The 19345-nt window shown below is 37.4% G+C and overlaps 2 non-coding genes across 2 annotated transcripts; one reads left to right on the top strand and one right to left on the bottom strand.

Annotated features, from left to right (window-relative positions):
- The first annotated feature begins 11220 nt into the window (after positions 1–11220).
- LOC112725706 (small nucleolar RNA R71) lies at positions 11221–11328 on the top strand. Its single transcript, XR_003164795.1, has one exon. It is a non-coding gene; the product is annotated as a small nucleolar RNA R71 (small nucleolar RNA).
- Positions 11329–16984: 5656 nt separating this feature from the next.
- LOC112725307 (small nucleolar RNA R71) lies at positions 16985–17092 on the bottom strand. Its single transcript, XR_003164423.1, has one exon. It is a non-coding gene; the product is annotated as a small nucleolar RNA R71 (small nucleolar RNA).
- Between the last annotated feature and the right edge of the window lie 2253 nt (positions 17093–19345).

Raw genomic sequence — 19345 nt, forward strand, 5'->3', positions numbered from 1 at the left:
AACAATCATGTCTTCAATCATGCCTGATGGGTTTTTAATGGAGCCATCAACAAGTTGGAGATATATCCAGGTTGGTTTGACTTCTTCAGTTAAATCAAGCTTTCTGATAGTGGATGCAGGTATTAGATTGATACTTGCCCCAAGATCACATAAAGTTGTCTTGGTGCAATTACCCTCTAATGTGCATGGTATCATGAAGCTCCCGGGATCTTTAAGCTTTTCTGGAAAGCTTATCAGAATGACTGCACTACATTCTTCAGTGAGGAGAACTCTTTCAGTTTCTCTCTAATCCTTCTTATAACTCAAGATCTCTTTCATGAACTTGCCATAAGAAGGTATTTGCTCAAGTGCCTCTGCAAACGGAATCTTTATTTCAAGAGTCCTGAGATAGTCTGCAAAGCGAGCAAATTGCTTATCCTGCTCCTCTTGGTGGAGTTTTTGAGGATAAGGCATCTTGGCTTTATATTCCTCAACCTTGGTTGCTACAGGTTTATTTCCTACAGAGGTGGTTGGGGAAGCCTTTTTAGAGGGGTTGTTATCAGCACTTGTGTGTGTCTGATCCCTCACTGCCGTTTGAATGCCAGGAGTGAAAGCTGGATTGGCGTTGGACGCCAACTCCTTACCTATTCCTGACGTTTGAACGCCAGAACTGAGCTTCCTTTGGGCGTTTAACGCCAGCTCCTTGCCTGTTTCTGGCGTTTGAACGCCAGAATTGTTCCTCTCTGGGCTCTTACTGTCCTCAGAGAGATTTTGGATGATATTTTGCTCATCCTCTGTCAGTTGTTCTTTCCTTGGCTTTCTACTGCTCTGAAGTGAGGTATTTAATGCTTTCCCACTTCTTAATTGAACTGCCTGGCACTCTTCTGTGATCTGCTTTGATAACTGCTGTTTTGTCTGATTTAATTGTGCCTCCATATTTTTATTAGCATTTTTAGTGTCTTGTAGCATCTCCTTGAATTCTGCCAGCTGTTTTGTTAGAAGGCACAATTGTTGATTGAGTTCAGCAACTTGTTCTAGAGGACCAAGTTCAGTAGACACTGCTTTGGCTTCTTCTTTTATGGAGGACCCACTACTTATGTATAGATGCTGATTTCTAGCAACTATATCAATAAGCTCTTGAGCCTCTTCAATAATTTTTCTCATGTGCAGAGATCCACCAGCTGAGTGGTCTAGAGATACCTGAGCTCTTTCTGTAAGCCCATAGTAGAAGATGTCTAATTGCACCCATTCTGAAAATATTTCAGAAGGGCATTTCCTTAGCATCCCTCTGTATCTCTCCCAGGCATTATAAAGAGATTCACCATCCTCTTGTTTAAAGCCTTGGATGTCCATCCTTAGCTGTGTCATCCTTTTTGGAGGGAAATATTGATTCAGAAATTTGTCTGATAACTGTTTCCATGTTCTTATGCTTGCTGTGGGTTGGTTATTTAACCACCTTTTAGCTTGATCTTTTACAGCAAACGGAAACAGTAACAGCCTGTATACATCCTGATCTACCTCCTTGTCACGTACTGTGTCAACAATTTGTAAGAATTGTGCCAAAAACTCAGTTGGTTCTTCCTGTGGAAGACCGGAATACTGGCAGTTTTGCTGCACCATGACAATGAGCTGAGGATTTAGCTCAAAACTGCCTGCTTTGATGGAGGGTATACAGATACTACTCCCATATGCAGCAGTAGTGTGATTACCATATGACCCCAGAGTCCTTCTGGACTGTTCATTTCTACTTAGATCCATGATGGATAAAATAGAATTGATATAAATTGCAAAGAAAATATATTTTTAATTTTTTTTTTGAAAACCAAAATTAAAATAAAATAAAATAAAATAAATGAAAAATTGACTATAATTTCAAAAATTAGAAGAAAAAGAAATAAAAAAATTGAAAACTAAATTAATTAATTAAAAAGATTTGAAAAAGATGTGGGTGAGGATTTTCGAAAAAAAATGAAGAGAGAGAAATTGGTTAGGAAGTTTTGAAAAAGATATGTCTTAAAATTAAAGATACTTGTAAGAAAATAAAATAAAATAAAATAAAAAGATATGAAAAAGATTTGATTTTAAGATTTGAGATTAGAAAAGATAAGATAAGCTACGTAAGAGAAGATAAGGATTTTAAATTAAAAAGTTTTGAAATTTGAAATTTTGGGAATTGAAATTTGAAAATTGAAATTTGAAAGTTGAAATTTGAAAATTGAATTTTTGAATTTTCAAAAAAAGTCAATATAAGATAAGGATTTGAAAAAGATTTAAATTTTGAAAAGATTTGATTTTTAAATTTGAAAATTAGATTTTGAATCTTAAATTTTGAAATTTGAATTTTGAAATTTTGGAAGTTGAAATTTGAAATTTGAAATAAGATAAGATAAAATTTTGAAAAAGATATGATTTTTTTGAAAAAAAATATTGAATTTTGAAATTTTAAAACTAAGATAAGATAAAATAGAAATTTTAAAATAAAAATCTGAATTTTTTTTTTTTTTGAAAAATTTCGAAATATTTGCTCAAAAATAGTTAGAGAAGATATTTTTTTAATTTTTGAATTTTATGATGAAAAAGAAAAACACACAAAAGACACACACCTTAAAATTTTTAGATCTAATGCTCCTTGTTTTCGAAAATTTTGGAGGGAAAACACCAAGGATCACCAAACTTAAAAATTTTAAGATCAAAACACAAGGAAGACTCAAGAACACTTTGAAGACTCTCAAGAACACAAGAACATGAAGAAAGAACACCAAACTTAAAATTTTTAGAAAACCAAAATAAAATTTTTGAAAACTAAAGAAAAGTTAACAGGAGAACACCAAACATAAAGTTTGGCACAAGATTTATTTAAAGAAAAATAATTTTTGAAAAAGTTTTTAAAAAAAAAAGATAGCCAATTACCAAGAATATAAGCACAACGCTCTAGCCAATTAAGCTATAAATTTAACGTATTTTAATAAGGTATTTAATAAATAAATTTTATTTCTTTTTTTTTTAGATACTAATAATTCGAAAATGCACAAGAAAAACAAGAAAAATTGATGAGCGGATAATTTATACGCTTTTTGGTATTATTTTTAGTATGTTTTTAGTATGATTTAGTTATTTTTTAGTATATTTCTATTAGTTTTTAATTAAAAATCACATTTCTGGACTTTACTATGAGTTTGTGTGTTTTTCTGTGATTTCAGGTATTTTCTGGCTGAAATTGAGGGACCTGAGCAAAAATCAGATTCAGAGGTTGAAGAAGGACTGCAGATGCTGTTGGATTCTGACCTTCCTGCACTCAAAGTGGATTTTCTGGAGCTACAGAACTCCAAATAGCGCGCTTCCAATTGCGTTGGAAAGTAGACATCCAGGGCTTTCCAGCAATATATAATAGTTCATACTTTATCCGAGTTTAGATGACGCAAACTGGCGTTGAACGCCAGTTCTATGTTGCAGTCTGGCGTTTAGCGCCAGAAACAAGTTGCAAAGTGGAGTTCAACGCCAGAAACACGTTACAAACTGGCGTTCAACTCCAAAAATGACCTCTCCACGTGATAGCTTCATGCTCAGCCCAAGCACACACCAAGTGGGACCCGGAAGTGGATTTCTACATCATTTACTTATTTTTGTAAACCCTAGTAACTAGTTTAGTATAAATAGGACTTTTTACTATTGTATTTACATCTTCGGATCAGATCTTGGATTAGTTTTATGCAATCTTAGACTTTTGTGAGGGCTGGCCATTCGGCCATGCCTGAACCTTTCACTTATGTATTTTCAACGGTAGAGTTTATACACACCATAGATTAAGGTGTGGAGCTCTGCTGTTCCTCAAGGATTAATGTAAAGTACTACTGTTTTTCTATTCAATTCAACTTATTCCGCTTCTAAGATATTCATTCGCACTTCAATATGATGGATGTGATGGTCGTGACAGTCATCATCATTCTCAACTTATGAACGTGTGCCTGACAACCACTTCCGTTCTACCTTAGATTGAATGGATACCTCTTGGATATCTAATACAGGGGACCGAGTCCGAGTTATTAGTGTCTTCGTGGTATAAGTTAGAACCCATCGATGGCCATTCCTGAGATCCGAAAAGTCTAAACCTTGTCTGTGGTATTCCGAGTAGGATCTGGGAAGGGATGGCTGTGACGAGCTTCAAACTCGCGAGTGCTGGGCGTAGTGACAGACGCAAAAGGATAGTAAATCCTATTCCAGTATGATCGAGAACCGACAGATGATTAGCCATGCAGTGACAGCGCATTGGACCATTTTCACAGGAGGATGGGATGTAGCCATTGACAACGGTGATGCCCTACATAAAGCTTACCATGGAAAGGAGTAGGATTGATTGGATGAAGACAGCAGGAAAGCAAAGATCAGAGGAACGAAAGCATCTCTATACGCTTATCTGAAATTCTCACCAATGAATTACATAAGTACCACTATCCTATTTTATATTTTATTTATTTTCATCCACTATAATTTCTTAATACAATTTAATCCGCTTGACTGAGATTTACAAGGTGACCATAGCTTGCTTCAAGCCGACAATCTCCGTGGGATCGACCCTTACTCACGTAAGGTTTATTACTTGGACGACCCAGTGCACTTGCTGGTTAGTTGTACGAAGTTGTGAAATTTGTTGTTCGTTCTCTTCCTGGCAATGGCGCCAACAACTGGTGCACAATACCATGGTCCAGACATAACTTCACAACTTCGCACAACTAACCAGCAAGTGCACTGGGTCGTCCAAGTAATAAAACCTTACGTTAGTAAGGGTCGATCCCACGGAGATTGTTGGTATGAAGCAAGCTATGGTCACCTTGTAAATCTCAGTCAGGCAGATAATAATTGATTATGGAGTTTTTGAAATTAAATAATAAATAAACAAAAAATAAAGATAAAGATACTTATGTATATCATTGGTGAGAATTTCAGATAAGCGTATAGAGATGCTTTCGTTCCTCTGATCTCTGCTTTCCTGCTGTCTTCATCCAATCAGTCTTACTCCTTTCCATGGCAAGCTTTATGTAACGGCATCACCGTTGTCAATGGCTACATCCCATCCTCTCTGTGAAAATGGTCCGCTGCGCTGTCACTGCATGGCTAATCATCTGGAGGTTCTCGATCATACTGGAATAGGATTTACTATCCTTTTGCGTCTGTCACTACGCCCATCACTCGCGAGTTTGAAGTTCGTCACAGCCATCCCTTCCCAGATCCTACTCGGAATACCACAGACAAGGTTTAGACTTTCCAGATCTCAGGAATGGCCATCCATGGGTTCTAACTTATACCACGAAGACACTTAATAACTCAGACTCCGTCCCCTGTATTAGATATCCAAGAGATATCCATTCAATCGAAGGTAGAACGGAAGTGGTTGTCAGGCACGCGTTCATAGGGAATGATGATGATCGTCACGTTCATCACATTCATGTTGAAGTGCGAATGAATATCTGAGAAGCGGAATAAGTTGAATTGAATATAAAACAGTAGTACTTTGCATTAAATCATGAGGAACAGCAGAGCTCCACACCTTAATCTATGTTGTGTAGAAACTCTACCGTTGAAAATACATAAGTGATAAGGTCCAGGCATGGCCGAATGGCCAGCCCCCATGATCTAAGAACTAAACGTCCCAAGATGCCTAATACAATAGTAAAAGGTCCTATTTATACTAAACTAGCTACTAGGGTTTACAGAAATAAGTAATTGATGCATAAATCCACTTCCGGGGCCCACATGGTGTGTGCTTGGGCTGAGCTTGAAGTTTACACGTGCAGAGGCTTCTTCTGGAGTTGAACTCCAAGTAGTAACATGTTTTTGGCGTTCAACTCTGGTTCGTGACGTGTTTCTGGCGTTTAACTCAGACTGCAGCGTAGAACTGGCGTTCAACACCCTTTTGCGTCATCTAAACTCAGGCAAAGTATGGACTATTATATATTTCTGGAAAGCCCTGAATGTCTACTTTCCAACGCCGTTGAGAGCGCGCCATTTGGAGTTCTGGAGCTCCAGAAAATCTACTTTGAGTACAGGGAGGTCAGAATCCAACAGCATCTGCAGTCCTTCTTCAACCTCTGAATTTGATTTTTGCTCAAGTCCCTCAATTTCAGCCAGAAAATACCTGAAATCACAGAGAAACACACAAACTCATAGTAAAGTCCAGAAATGTGAATTTAACATAAAAACTAATAAAAACATCCCTAAAAGTAACTAGATCCTACTAAAAACATACTAAAAACAATGCCAAAAAGCGTATAAATTATCCGCTCATCACAACACCAAACTTAAATTGTTGCTTGTCCCCAAGCAACTGAAAATCAAATAGGATAAAAAGAAGAGAATATACTATAAATTCCAAACTATCAATGAAACATAGCTCCAATCAAATGAGCAGGACTTGTAGCTTTTTGCTTCTTGAATAGTTTTGGCATCTCACTTTATCCATTGAAGTTCAGAATGATTGGCATCAATAGGAACTCAGAGTTCAGATAGTGTTATTGATTCTCCTAGTTCAGTATGTTGATTCTTGAACACAGCTACTTTATGAGTCTTGGTCGTGGCCCTAAGCACTTTGTTTTCCAGTATTACCACCGAATACATAAATGCCACATACACATAACTAGGTGAACCTTTTCAGATTGTGACTTAGCTTTGCTAAAGTCCCCAATTAGAGGTGTCCAGGGTTCTTAAGCACACTCTTTTTTTGCTTTGGACCTTGACTTTAACCGCTCAGTCTCAAGTTTTCACTTGACACCTTCACGCCATAAGCATATGGTTAGGGACAGCTTGGTTTAGCCGCTTAGGCCAGGATTTTATTCCTTTAGGCCCTCCTATCCACTGATGCTCAAAGCCTTGGGATCCTTTTTATTTACCCTTGCCTTTTGGTTTTAAGGGTTATTGGCTTTTTGCTCTTGCCTTTTGGTTTTAAGAGCTTTTGGCTTTTTCTGCTTGCTTTTTCTCTTTTTTTTTTCTATATTTTTTTTCTGTAAGCTTTTGTATTCACTGCTTTTTCTTGCTTCAAGAATTAATTTTATGATTTTTCAAATTATCAAATAACATGTCTCCTTGTCATCATTCTTTCAAGAGCCAACATATTTAACATTCTTAAACAACAACTTCAAAAGACATGTGCACTATTTAAGCATTCATTCAGAAAACAAAGAGCATTGTCTCCACATCAAAGTAATTAAACTAAGTTCAAGGATAAATTCAAAACTCATGTACTTCTTGTTCTTTTGAATTACAACATTTTTCATTTAAGAGAGGTGATGGATTCATAGGACATTCATAACTTTAAGACAAAGTTACTAAATACTAATGATCATGTAATAAGACACAAACGTGGATAAGCACTTAACATAAAGAAAACAAAAAACAGAGAATTTAAGAACAAGGAATGAGTCCACCTTAGTGATGATGGCATTTCCTTCTTGAGGAACCAATGATGTCCTTGAGCTCTTCTATGTCTCTTCCTTGTCTTTGTTGCTCCTCCCTCATTGCTTTTTGATCTTCTCTAATTTCATGAAGGATGATGGAGTGCTCTTGATGTTCCACCCTTAATTGTCCCATGTTGGAACTTAATTCTTCTAGGGAGGTGTTGATTTGCTCCCAATAGTTTTGTGGAGGAAAATGCATTTGAGGCATCTCCGGGATCTCATGGTGATGAGCTTCATGCGTCTCTTGAGCTCCATGAATGGGCTCTCTTGCTTGCTCCATCCTTTTCTTAGTGATGGGCTTCTCTTCCTCAATGGGAATGTCTCCTTCTATGAAAGCTCCAACTGAGTAACATAGATGGCAAATAAGATGAGGAAAAGCTAGCCTTGCCTAGGGAGAGGGCTTTTCGGCTATTTTGTAGAGTTCAAGGGAGATGACTTCATGAACTTCTACTTCCTCTCCAATCATGATGCTATGAATCATGATGGCCCGATCCACAGTAACTTCAGATCGGTTGCTAGTGGGGATGATGGAGTGTTGGATGAACTCTAACCATCCTCTAGCTACAGGCTTGAGGTCCAGTCTTCTTAGTTGAACCGGCTTGCCTTTGGAGTCAATCTTCCATTGAGCTTCTTCCACACATATGTCCATGAGGACTTGGTCCAACCTTTGATTAAAGTTGACCCTTCTAGTGTAGGGGCGTGCATCTCCTTGCATCATGGGCAAGTTAAACGCCAACCTCACATTTTCCGGACTAAAATCTAAGTATTTCCCCCGAACCATTGTAATATAATTCTTTGGATTCGGGCTCTTACTTTGATCATGGTTCTTAGTGATCCATGCATTAGCATAGAACTCTTGAACCATTGGGATGCCGACTTGTTGGATGGGGTTTGTTAGAACTTCCCAACCTCTTCTTTGGATTTCATGTTGGATCTCCGGATACTCATTTCTCTTGAGTTTGAAAGGGACCTCGGGGGTCACCTTCTTCTTGGCCACAACATCATAGAAGTGGTCTTGATGGGTTTTGGAGATGAATCTTTCCATCTCCCATGACTCGGAGGTGGAAGCTTTTGTCTTCCCTTTCCCTTTTCTAGAGGATTCTCCAGTCTTAGGTGCCATCAATGGTAATGGAAAAACAAAAAGCTTATGCTTTTACCACACCAAACATAGAATATTGCTCGCCTTCGAGCAAGAGAAGAAAGAATAGATGAAGAAGAAGAAAATATGGAGGAGAGGAGGGAGAGGTGTATTCGGCCAAGAAGGGGAAGAGAGGGTTGTGTTGTGTGAAAATAAGGAAGAATGGAAGGCTTTATATAGGGAGGGGAGGGGGGTTAGTTTCGGCCATATAGGGTGGGTTTTGGTGGGAAATTGATTTTGAATTTTGAGGGTAGGTGGAGTTTATGAGGTAGGTTTATGGGGAAGAGTGGATGGATGTGAGTGGTGAAGTGGTGATAGGGAAGAGAGATTGAGGTGATTGGTGAAGAGTTTTGGGGAAGAATGTTTATTGGGAAGAGAGGATGAACATTGAGAAGAGGGAAGAGAGTGAGTGATGGTAGGTGGGGATCCTGTGGGTCCACAGATGCTGAGTTGATCCTGTGGGGTTCACAGATCCTGAGGTGTCAAGGATTTACATCCCTGCACTAATTAGGCATGTAAAATGCCTTTGCATGCAATTCTGGCGTTTAAACGCCGAATTGATGCTTGTTCTGGGCGTTCAGCGCCCAGATGCAGCGTATTTCTGGCATTGAACGCCAGCCAGATGCTTATTTCTGGCGTTCAGCGCCAGCTCTTCCTTAGTGTGTATTTCTGGCGTCTGAACGCCAGGATGCTGCTTGTTTCTGGCGTTCAATGCCAGATCCATGCTCTGTTCAACAGCCAGATGCTCCTTACTAGCGTTTGAACGCCAGTGAACTCCTCCTCCAGGGTGTGCTATTTTTAATGCTGTTTTTGATTTTTCTTCAATTTTTTCAGTTGTTTTTGTGACTCCACATGATCATGAACCTATGAAGACATATAACTAATAAAAATATAATTAAATAAAAATTGGGTTGCCTCCCAACAAGCGCTTCTTTAATGTCAATAGCTTGACAGTGGGCTCTCATGGAGCCTCACAGATGTTCAGAGCTTTGTTGAGACTTTCCAACACCAAACTTAGAGTTTCGATATGGGAGTTCAACACCAAACTTAGAGTTTGGTTGTGGCCTCCCAACACCAAACTTAGAGTTTGACTATGGGGCTCTGGTTGACTCTGTTTTGAGAGAATCTTATTGTGCCTCTTTTCCATGTTTACAGAAGGATGTCCTTGAGTTTTAAACTCAAGGGAGTCCTTATTCAATTGAAGGACTAGTTCACCTCTGTTAACATCAATCATAGCTCTTACTGTGGCTAGGAAGGGTCTTCCAAGGATGATGGATTCATCCTCATCCTTCCCAGTATCTAGGATTATGAAATCAGCAGGGATGTAAAGGCCTTCAACCTTTACTAATATGTCCTCTACTTGTCCATAAGCCTATTTTCTGGAATTGTCTGCCATCTCTAATGAGATTTTAGCAGCTTGTACCTCAAAGATTCCCAGTTTCTCTATTACAGAGAGTGGCATGAGGTTTATTCCTGACCCCAGGTCACATAGAGCCTTCTCAAAGGTCATGGTGCCTATGGTACAAGGTATCAGGAACTTTCCAGGATCCTGTTTCTTCTGAGGCAATCTCAGTTGATCCAATGCATTTAGTTCATTGGTGAACAGGGGAGGTTCATCTCCCCAAGGTCTCATTACCAAATAAATTGGCATTCAGCTTCATGATTGCACCAAGGAACTTGGCAACTTGTTCGTCAGTGACATCCTCATTCTCTTCAGAAGAAGAATACTCATCAGAACTCATGAATGGCATAAGGAGGTTCAATGGAATCTCTATGGTCTCTGGATGAGTCTCAGATTCCTTTGGTTCCTTAGAGGGAAACTCCTTATTGATCACTGGACATCCCAGGAGGTCTTCCTCCTTGGGATTCACGTCCTCTCCTTCCTCCTTGGATTCGGCCATGATGGTTATTTCAATGGCCTTGCACTCTCCTTTTGGATTTTCTTCTGTATTGCTTGGGAGAGTACTAGGAGGGATTTCAGTGATTCTTTTACTCAGCTGGCCTACTTGTGCTTCCAAATTTCTAATGGAGGACCTTGTTTCATTCATGAAACTCACAAGATAGATCAGAGACTAAGTTTGCTAAATTAGAGGTATTTTGTTCAGAATTCTCTGTCTGTTGCTGAGTGGATGATGGAAAAGGCTTGCTATTGCTAAACCTGTTTCTTCCACCATTATTAAAGCCTTGTTGAGGCATTTGTTAATCCTTCCATGAGAGATTTGGGTGATTTTTCCATGAGGGATTATAGGTGTTACCATAGGGTTCACCCATGTAATTTACCTCTGCTATTGCAGGGTTCTCAGGATCATAAACTTCTTCTTCAGCAGATGCCTCTTGAGTACTGTTGGATGCAGCTTGCATTTCATTCAGACTTTGAGAAATCATATTGACTTGTTGAGTCAATATTTTATTCTGAGCCAATATGGCATTCATAGTATCAATTTCAAGAACTCCCTTCTTCTGAGGCGTTCCATTACTCACAGGATTCCTCTCAGAAGTGTACATAAACTGGTTATTAGCAACCATGTCAATGAGTTCTTGAGCTTCTGCAGGCATTTTCTTTAGGTGAATGGATCCACCTGCAGAAGTATCCAATGACATCTTAGCTAATTCAGACAGACCATCATAGAATATATCTAGGATGGTCCATTCTGAAAGCATGTCAGAAGGACACTTTTTGATCAGTTGCTTGTATCTCTCCCAAGCTTTATAGAGGGATTCACCTTCCTTCTGTCTGAAGGTTTGAACATCCACTCTAAGCTTACTCAGCTTTTGAGGAGGAAAGAACTTGGCTAAGAAAGTCGTGACCAGCTTATCCCAAGAGTTCAAGCTATCTTTGGGTTGAGAGTCCAACCACACTCTAGCTCTGTCTCTTACAGCAAACGGGAAAAGCATGAGCCTGTAGACTTCAGGATCTACTCCATTAGTCTTAACAGTATCACAGATCTGTAAGAATTCAGTTAAGAACTGAAAAGGATCTTCAGATGGAAGTCCATGAAACTTGCAATTTTGTTGCATTAGAGGAACTAATTGAGGTTTAAGCTGAAAATTGTTTGCTCCAATGGTAGGGATGGAAATGCTTCTTCCATGTAAATTGGAATTAGGTGCAGTAAAGTCACCAAGCATCCTCCTTGCATTATTATTATTTTCGGCTGCCATCTCCTCTTCCTATTCGAAAATTTCTGTAAGGTTTTCTCTGGATTGTTGTATTTTAGCTTCTCTTAGTTTTCTCTTTAGAGTCCTTTCAGGTTCAGGGTCTGCTTTAACAAGAATGTTCTTGTCCTTGCTCCTACTCATATGAAAAATAGGGAACAGAAAAATAATAATAATAAGGATCCTTTTTACCCAGGTATAGAGGTTCCCCTATGTGAGTAGAAGAAGAAAAGAATGTAATGTAAAGAAGGGAAGAAGAGAAAATTCGAACACAGATGGAAGAGGGGGTTCGAATTTGGGTGAGATGAAGTGTTAGTAGATGAATAAATAAATAGAAGGAGATGAGAAAGAAGGAGGATTTTCAAAAATAAAATTTTGAAAAGGGGTTAGTGATTTTCGAAAATTAGAAATGAAATCAAATTAAAATTAAAAATTGAAACAACTAGTTAATTAAAAAGAATTTTTGAAAAAGAGGGAAGAGATTTTCGAAAATTAGAGAGAGAGAGTTAGTTAGGTAGTTTTGAAAAAGGTAAGAAACAAACAAAAAGTCAATTAGTTAGTTGAAAAAGATTTGAAAATCAATTTTGAAAAGATAAGAATATAAGAAGTTAGAAAAGATATTTGAAAATCAAATTTTTGAAAAAGATAAGATTTAAAAAAAAAGGATATGATAGAAAGATATGATTAGAATTAGTTTTGAAAAAGATTTGATTTTTAAAATCACAATTAATGACTTGGTTCACAAGAAATCATAAGATATGATTCTAGAACTTAAAGTTTGAATCTTTCTTAACAAGTAAGCAACAAACTCAAAATTTTTGAATCAAAACATTAATTGATGATGTGATTTTCGAAAATATGATATAAAAATAAGAAAAAGATTTTGAAAATATTTTGAAAAAGATTTTTGAAATTTTCAAAAATAAATAAAAAAAAATGGAAAAGATATGATTTTTGAAAAAGATTTGAAAAAGATAAGATTTTTAAATTGAAAATTTGATTTGACTCATAAGAAACAACTAAATTTTAAAACGTTTTGAAAAAGTCAATCCAAATTTTCGAAATTTTAAGAGATAAAAAGGGAAAGATATTTTTTTGATTTTTTGATTTTTTAATGATGAAAGAAAAAAACATGAAAAAGACTCAATGCATGAGAATTTTTAGATCAAAACAATAAATGCATGCAAGAACACTATGAATGTCAAGATGAACACCAAGAACACTTTGAAGATCAAGATGAACATCAAGACTTATTTTTGAAAAATTTTCAAGAAAAGAAAACATGCAAGACACCAAACTTAGAAATTTTTCATGTATAGACACTATGAATGCAATAATGCATATGAAAAATAAGAAAAGACACAAAACAAGAAAATATGAAGATCAAACAAGAAGACTGGCCAAGAACAACTTGAAGATCATGAAGAACACTATAAATGCATGAATTTTCGAAAAATGCATAAAATTTTTAGAAAAAAATGCAATTGACACCAAACTTAAAAATTGACTCAAGACTCAAACAAGAAACACAACATATTTTTTATTTTTATGATTTTATGATTTTTTTTTTGGATTTTTCGAAAATTATTTGAAAAAGGAAATAAGGATTTCAAAATTTTTAATATGAATTCCAGGAATCTTGTACTCTTAGTCTAAAGCTCCAATCTGAGGGTTAGACATGGCTTAATAGCCAGCCAAGCTTTAAAAGATACAAATCAGTCATACAACAGCAGGTGGATTAGGAATAGCTAGCTTGCTCTTGTGATGATGGTTTGGAAGACTAAGTCCAAAAGAATTTAGACATGGCTTTACAGCCAGCCAGGCTCCAACATGCTTCATGAAACACTAGAATTCACTCTTAAAAATTCTGAAATAATTTTCGAAAACAAAGGGAAAAATTTTTGAAAGATTTTTGAAAAATTTTTTTTTGAAAATAAAACAAAAAGAAAATTACCTAATCTGAGCAACAAGATGAACCGTCAGTTGTCCAAACTCGAACAATCCCCGGCAAAGGCGCCAAAAACTTGGTATGCGAAATTGTTACTCTGAGGTTGTAAAATTTGTTGTTCGTTCTCTCCCTGGCAATGGTGCCAACAACTGGTGCACAATACCATGGTCCAGACATAACTTCACAACTTCGCACAACTAACCAGCAAGTGCACTGGGTCGTCTAAGTAATAAAACCTTACGTGAGTAAGGGTCGATCCCACGGAGATTGTTGGTATGAAGCAAGCTATGGTCACCTTGTAAATCTCAGTCAGGCAGATAATAATTGATTATGGAGTTTTTGAAATTAAATAATAAATAAACAGAAAATAAAGATAAAGATATTTATGTATATCATTGGTGAGAATTTCAGATAAGCGTATAGAGATGCTTTCGTTCCTCTGATCTCTGCTTTCCTGCTGTCTTCATCCAATCAGTCTTACTCCTTTCCATGGCAAGCTTTATGTAAGGGCATCACCGTTGTCAATGGCTACATCCCATCCTCTCTGTGAAAATGGTCCGCTGCGCTGTCACTGCATGGCTAATCATCTGGAGGTTCTCGATCATACTGGAATAGGATTTACTATCCTTTTGCGTCTGTCACTATGCCCAGCACTCGCGAGTTTGAAGTTCGTCACAGCCATCCCTTCCTAGATCCTACTCGGAATACCACAGACAAGGTTTAGACTTTCCGGATCTCAAGAATGGTCATCCATGGGTTCTAACTTATACCACGAAGACACTTAATAACTCGGACTCGGTCCCTTGTATTAGATATCCAAGAGATATCCATTCAATCGAAGGTAGAACGGAAGTGGTTGTCAGGCACGTGTTCATAGGGAATGATGATGATCGTCACGTTCATCACATTCATGTTGAAGTGCGAATGAATATCTTAGAAGCGGAATAAGTTGAATTGAATATAAAATAGTAGTACTTTGCATTAAATTATGAGGAACAGCAGAGCTCCACACCTTAATCTATGGTGTGTAGAAACTCTACCGTTGAAAATACATAAGTGATAAGGTCCAGGCATGGCCGAATGGCCAGCTCCCATGATCTAAGAACTAAACGTCCCAAGATGCCTAATACAATAGTAAAAGGTCCTATTTATACTAAACTAGCTACTAGGGTTTACAGAAATAAGTAATTGATGCATAAATCCACTTCTGGGGCCCACTTGGTGTCTGCTTGGGCTAAGCTTGAAGTTTACACGTGCAGAGGCTTCTTCTAGACTTGAACGCCAAGTTGTAACGTGTTTTTGGCGTTCAACTCTGCTTCGTGACGTGTTTCTGGCGTTTAACTCAGACTGCAGCGTAGAACTGGCGTTCAACACCCTTTTGCGTCATCTAAACTCGGGCAAAGTATGGACTATTATATATTACTAGAAAGCCCTGGATGTCTACTTTCCAACGCCGTTGAGAGCGCGCCATTTGGAGTTCTGTAGCTCCAGAAAATCCACTTTGAGTGCAGGTAGGTCAGAATCCAACAGCATCTGCAGTCCTTCTTTAACTTCTGAATCTGATTTTTGCTCAAGTCCCTCAATTTCAGCCAGAAAATACCTAAAATCACAGAAAAACACACAAACTCATAGTAAAGTCCAGAAATATGAATTTAACATAAAAACTAATAAAAACATCCCTAAAAGTAACTAGATCATACTAAAAACATACTAAAAACAATGCCAAAAAGCGTATAAATTATCCGCTCATCAATGTTCATCTTGATCTTCAAAGTGTTCTTGGTGTTCATCTTGACATTCAAAGTATTCTTGCATGCATCACATGTTTTGATCCAAAATTTTCATGCATTGAGTCTTTTTTATGTTTTTCTCTCTCATCATTAAAATTCAAAAATAAAAAAAATATCTTTTCCTTATTTTACTCAAAATTTTCGAAAATGTGATTTGATTTAGTCAAAAAGTTTTTAAGTTTAATTGTTTCTTATGAATCAAATCAAATTTTCAATTTAAAAATCTTATCTTTTCAAAATCTTTTTCCAATATCAAATCTTTTTCATTTTACCTTCATATTTTCGAAAACTTTTTAAATTTGATTTTCAAAATCTTTTTCTTATTTTATTTTTTAATTTTCAAAATCTTTACTAACATTTAATATGATTGATTGAAAAATTTCAATTCATTACTTGCTTATTAAGAAAGATTCAATCTTTAAACTCTAGAAAAATATCTTTTTAGTTTCTTGTTAGTCAAGTAATCAACTTTAGTTTTCAAAATCAAATTTTTTAATTTTATTTTCAAATCTTTTTCAAGTTAAAATTCCAATCATATCTTTTTCAAATTCAATTTCAAAATCTTTTCTAACTTCTTATCTTTTTAAAAATTGATTTTCAAATCTTATCTTTTTGTTTCAATCATATCTTTTTCAAAACTACCTAACTAATCCCCTCTCTCTTATTTTCGAAAATTCCCTCTCTTCCTTTTCAAAATTCCTTTTTAATTAACTAATTGTTTTAATTTTAATTTAATTTCAACTTTAATTTTCGAAATCTAACTTTCAATTTTAATTTTTATTTTAATTAAATTTCGAAATTCTCTCTCTCATTTCCTTCTATTTCTTTACTCAGCTACTAACACTTTTCTCCCATCCGAAAATTCGAACACCACCTCCCTCTCTGTGTTCGAGCTTTTCCTCTTCTCTTCTTTACATTACATTATTTTCTTCTTCTACTCACACAAAGGAATCTCTATACTGTGACATAGAGGATTCCATATTTTCTTTGTCATATGAGTAGGAGCAAGGACAAGAACATTCTTGTTGAAGCAGATCCTGAATCTGAAAGGACTCTGAAAAGGAAACTAAGAGAAGCTAAAATACAACAATCCAGAGACAACCTTACAGGAATTTTCAAACAGGAAGAGGAGATGGCAGCCGAAAATAATAATAATGCAAGGAGGATGCTTGGTGACTTTACTGCACCTAATTCCAATTTACATGGAAGAAGCATCTCCATCCCTACCATTGGAGCAAACAATTTTCAGCTTAAACCTCAATTAGTTTCTCTAATGCAACAGAATTGCAAGTTTCATGGACTTCCATCTGAAGATCCTTTTTAGTTCTTAACTAAACTCTTGCAGATCTGTGATACTGTTAAGACCAATGGGGTTGATCCCAAGGTCTACAGGCTTATGCTTTTCCCGTTTGCTGTTAGAGACAGAGCTAGAGTATGGTTGGACTCTCAACCTAAAGATAGCCTGAACTCTTGGGATAAGCTGGTCATGGCTTTCTTAGCCAAGTTCTTTCCTCCTCAAAAGCTGAGTAAGCTTAGAGTGGATGTTCAAACCTTCAGACAAAAAGAAGGTGAATCCCTCTATGAAGCTTGGGAGAGATATAAGCAACTGACCAAAAAGTGTCCTTCTGACATGCTTTCAGAATGGACCATCCTGGATATATTCTATGATGGTCTGTCTGAATTAGCTAAGATGTCATTGGATACTTCTGCAGGTGGATCCATTCACCTAAAGAAAACACCTGCAGAAGCTCAAGAACTCATTGACATGGTTGCTAATAACCAGTTCATGTACATTTCTGAGAGGAATCCTGTGAGTAATGGGACGCCTCACAAGAAGGAAGTTCTTGAAATTGATACTCTGAATGCCATATTGGCCCAGAATAAAATATTGACTCAGCAATTCAATATGATTTCTCAGAGTCTGAATGGAATTCAAGCTGCATCCAACAGTACTCAAGAGACATCTTCGGAAGAAGAAGCTTATGATCATGTGAACCCTGCAATAGCAGAGGTGAATTACATGGGTGAACCCTATGGAAACACTTATAATCCCTCATGGAGAAATCACCCAAATCTCTCATGGAAGGATCAACAAAAGCCTCAACAAGGCTTCAATAATGGTGGAAGAAATAGGTTTAGTAATAGCAAGCCTTTTCCATCATCCACTCAGCAAAAGACAGAGAGTTCTGAGCAGAATCCATCTAGCTTGGCAAATATAGTCTCTGATCTATCTAAGGCAACTCTAAGTTTCATGAATGAAACAAGGTCCTCCATTAGAAATTTGGAAGCACAAGTGGGCCAGCTGAGTAAAAGGATCACTGAAATCCCTCCTTGTACTCTCACAAGCAATACAGAAGAAAATCTAAAAGGAGAGTGTAAGGCCATTGAATTGACCATCATGGCCGAACCCACAAGAGAGGAGGAGAACGTGAATCCCAGTGAGAAAAACCTCATGGGACGTCCAATGATAAATAAGGAGTTTTCCTCTGAGGAACCAAAGGAATCTGAGACTCATCTAGAGACCATAGAGATTCCATTGAACCTCCTTATGCCATTCATGAGCTCTGATAAGTATTCTTCTTCTGAAGAGAATGAAGATGTTACTGAAGAGCAAGTTGCCAAGTACCTTGGTGCTATCATGAAGCTGAATGCCAATTTATTTGGTAATGAGACTTGGGAAGATGAACCTCCCTTGCTCATCAATGAACTGAGTGATCTGGATCAACTGAGATTGCCTCAAAAGAAACAGGATCCTGGAAAGTTCTTAATACCTTGTACCATAGGCACCATGACCTTTGAGAAGGCTCTATGTGACCTTGGGTCAGTGATAAACCTCATGCCCCTCTCTGTAATGGAGAAACTAGGAATTTTTGAGGTACAAGCTGCCCAAATCTCACTAGAGATGGCAGACAACTCAAGAAAGCAGGCTTATGGACTAGTAGAGGACATGTTAGTAAAGGTTGAAGACCTTTACATCCCTGCTGATTTCATAATCCTAGACACTGGGAAGGAAGAGGATGAATCCATCATCCTTGGAAGACCCTTCCAAGCCACAGCAAGAGCTGTGATTGATGTGGACAGAGGAGAGTTGGTCCTTCAACTGAATGAGGACTACCTTGTGTTTAAAACTCAAGGTCCTCCTTCTGTAACCATGGAGAGGAAGCATGAAAAACTTCTCTCATTGCAGAGTCAACCAAAGCCCCCACAGTCAAACTCTAAGTTTGGTGTTGAACTCCCATATCCAAACTCTAAGTTTAGTGTTGGGAGTCTATAAAATTGACCTGATCACCTGTGTGGCTCCATGAGAGCCCACTGTCAAGCTATTGACATTAAAAAAAAAGTGCTTGTTGAGAGGCAACCCAATGTTATTTAATCATTTTTATTTTATTTTCTCTTTGTTATTTCATTTTTTATTAGGTTGATGATCATGTGGAGTCACAAAAACTACTGAAAAATCAAAAACAGAATGAAAAATAGCACTGAAAACAGAACACCCTGGAGGAAGGGCTTACTGGCGTTTAAACGCCAGTAAGGAGCATCTGGCTGGCGTTTAACGCCAGAACAGAGCATGAAACTGGTGTTAAACGCCAGAAACAAGCAGCAGTCTGGCGTTTAAACGCCAGGATTGCACCCAGAGGAAAGCTGGCGTTCAACGCCAAAAACATGCTATAGACTGGCGTTGAATGCCCAAAACAAGCATGGAAGTGGCATTTAACGCCAGAAACATGCTGCAGTCTGGCATTAAACACCAGGATTGCCTACAGAGGGCGTTTACACGCCTAATTGAAGCTGGGATGATTAAAAATCCTTGGTCCCACTGGATCTGTGGATCCTATAGGATCTCCTCAGGATCTGTGGACCCCACAGGATCCCCACCTACTTCTTCTCT

The sequence above is a fragment of the Arachis hypogaea genome, chromosome 11 (genome assembly GCF_003086295.3).
Source record: "Arachis hypogaea cultivar Tifrunner chromosome 11, arahy.Tifrunner.gnm2.J5K5, whole genome shotgun sequence".
In the NCBI taxonomy this organism is placed as follows: Eukaryota; Viridiplantae; Streptophyta; class Magnoliopsida; order Fabales; family Fabaceae; genus Arachis; species Arachis hypogaea.